Source organism: Octodon degus, unplaced genomic scaffold (assembly GCF_000260255.1).
Source record: "Octodon degus isolate 3935 unplaced genomic scaffold, OctDeg1.0 scaffold00080, whole genome shotgun sequence".
NCBI lineage: Eukaryota > Metazoa > Chordata > Mammalia > Rodentia > Octodontidae > Octodon > Octodon degus.
In genome coordinates this window covers 68,908-71,951 of record NW_004524656.1, presented here as the reverse complement: position 1 = coordinate 71,951, position 3,044 = coordinate 68,908, and the positions used below count along the sequence as shown (strand labels likewise).

General features: G+C 32.4%; 1 long non-coding RNA gene across 1 annotated transcript in view; it reads left to right on the top strand.

Moving 5' to 3' along the window:
- LOC111818126 overlaps positions 1–3,044 on the top strand; it is a 19,439-nt gene that overhangs the window by 2,808 nt on the left and 13,587 nt on the right. The window lies entirely within an intron of this gene.

Genomic DNA, 3,044 nt, shown 5'->3' with positions numbered 1-3,044 from the left:
CTAAAAAAAAAAAAAAAAAAAAAAATCCACAATAGATTTGTTTAAGACTCTGTCATCATTCTCAAACCCTTGCAAAATCTGCAGTTCCTGAAGAGATCAATTCCACGACAATTTTGTGTTAATAAGAAATAAATTAGACTTGTGAACATTTAGAGATAGAATTGCCAGGCAAATCTCACAATGTATAGTTGAGGTAGCATGAAGAAGTGAAATGTGTGGGTTTAACTTAGGTATTGACCATGCTAATAGGGGCCCACTTAAGGGAAAAATGTGTTGCCTCTGATGGTTTGCAACGTCTTCAGTTCTGTAGATATTTTAGAATAGAACTTGTGACAAAAGAGTGAGACATAGTAGGTCTTATGTGGAAGGCCTTCTCACAGATTCCAATTTTCATAAATAAGAATTGTTTTCTACATTAAAATGCCATAATGAGACCATAAAAATATGTGAACCATCTCTATAAACTAAAAAATATGCCCTGTGGCCTCATTAAGTCACCATCAAAGAATGAAAATTTTCTCAATTGAAAAAAAAAAAGGTTTTGGTGGTAATCTAGGAAAATAGCTCCCTCTTATGGGAACTTTTGATTTAGGCAGGATCAAATTGATTAACAAAATGTCATTCCAGGGAATATATGCAATGAAAGGGGATGAGAACCTTTTACAAACAAATTGAAATTCTTCAAAAATAGTATAATATTAAAATACTTTTAAAATTTTAATGCAGTCCCTTTATCCTTGCCAAAGGGGCCAACCACATTCTCCAAAACAGCCTCTTTAATAAGTAGTGCTAGAAAAAATGGCTTTCCACATGCCAAGGACTAAAACTAGACCCATGTCTATCACTAGGCCATATACTAAAATTGAAATGGATCAAATATCTCAATATTAAAACAGAGACTCTAAATCTTATGGAAGAGATAATAGGTAGAACCTCTGAAAACATAGGAGTAGGCAAAGACTTCATGAACAAAGCCCTGATCACTTGGGAATAATACAAAGAAACAACAACAGTGATTGGTCCCTATTGAATGCTTTTCAAATAAAAAGTGATCACAAACAGAGTGAAGTGTCAACAAATATAGTTTGAAAATATTCTAGCTTCTTTTTCTCAAAGGACTTATATCTAGAACATGTAAAGAATTGAAAGAAATCAGACACAACCCAGTTAAGGACCTCATCTGAAAGCATTCAATGTCCCTGATCATTTGAGTGATACCAGTTAAAATGATGCTGAAATTCCATCTCACTCCAGAAAGAATAGCTGTTACCAATAAATCAACCAACAACAAATGCTAGCAGGGCCGTGAGGGAAAATAATTTCCCCACTGCTGATATGAGTGCAGACTGGTGCAATCGCAGTAGTAATCCATGTGGAGACTCCTCAAAAAGATAAATTTTGAAAAACCTCTGAGTTGTTTAATATCAGCAGATTTTCTATACAGGAAGTTTATAATAAAATATCCCAAAGTGTCTGTTGCATTCACAACACTGTATTACATTTCCATCGCTCTTTAATTTCAATTCCTCCTCCTTTGCTGGTACTTCCTTCGTTTTGTAAATTAAAAACTCTTGGATACACACACACACACACAAAAAAAAAAAAAAAAAAAAAACACCTCAAACTAAAGGTTCCATTTGACCCAGATATCTAAATATCTTTCTTCTTGGTATCCTCTTGAAAGAATTAAAAGCAGTGTACCTCGGTGATCCACGCACACCTGTGTTCATAGTGGCACAGTTTTAATAGGTAAATCTTGGAAATAGCCTGAGTGCACGTCACCCAATGAAAGGATAAAGAAGATTTGGGTTTTTTATATAATGCTGTAGAACGCTGTTATAAATAAGGACAAAGTTGAGATATATCTAGGTGACTGGATGTATCTTGACACCTTATTGTTAAGTAAACTACTTGGACACATATGTGTAAATATTACATTGTTTCTCTGATTTGAGAAACCAAAAGTTTAGATAAGGATGAAAGGTACAATAGATATAGTGAAATAGGAAGGAAATGTTCAAACAGGAAAGGAAAGTAGGGAGGGGAAGGGAAATAAATCAGGGGAAATGGAAACAAGATTTTATAAATAGGTGAAGGGGTGATGAATGAGCGGAGGGGAACATGAAAAAAAAGAATCAAGATATATCATGAACATGAACAAATTCTGCACAAAAGTGTGATTATACTGTAGATCTAATTCATACCAATAAAACCAATTAATTAAAAATCTTAAAATATAAAACACTAATTATATTTCCCCTACCTTCAACAGAGGTGAAATCCATGGGCAGTTACCAACCATCTTGGAAAATTTGATCTATCTTTATAAAATATCATGTGCTTCATCATATTAGGCTAAATCTTGAGACTGGTATATCTTTATGTTCCTTTTATGAATTAAGGATAGTACTTAAAAAACATTTATTAGTGTGATTTCATACTATATAAAGAAAGACACATTTTTAAAAGTTTATAATTATTCCATACTTAATTGTATTTTTCTAGTAACAATTTTAATTATGAAACAGAAAAAAACATTGAAATAAAAAAGTCCAAAAGTATTGCAATGTGGTATAAGAATGAATAATTTTTCACTTTCCTTTGATTTCATTTTCACTTCTCTCCTTATTAAAAACACTGAAATTCTCTAGTGTTATGTGGTTAAAAATCACAGTTCCCTCAGAGTCTTGACTGTCATTCTACTAACTTGTTTATTGTTATAAGAATATTAGTATCTGTTAATCTGAGCAACAGATTTGATGATAAAAATAGGTAATATAACAACCGTTGTTAATTTGCTTTTTTTGTTTTGAAAATCTGTAGCATATGTTTTGTTATATGTTACCCTCTTTCAATCTGTATCTGTTGTTTTTGCTTTTGTTTTTACTCTTCAAAATCAAATAAAATAAATTTTTTAAAAAGAACATTAGGATTTTCTACATATAAAAGCATATAACTGGGGGCTGGTAGGATGGCTCAGTGGTCTAAAGCACCTACTTAGAAAAAGCTAAGCTAAGCAAAGCACAGGGACTGCGGTTCAATCC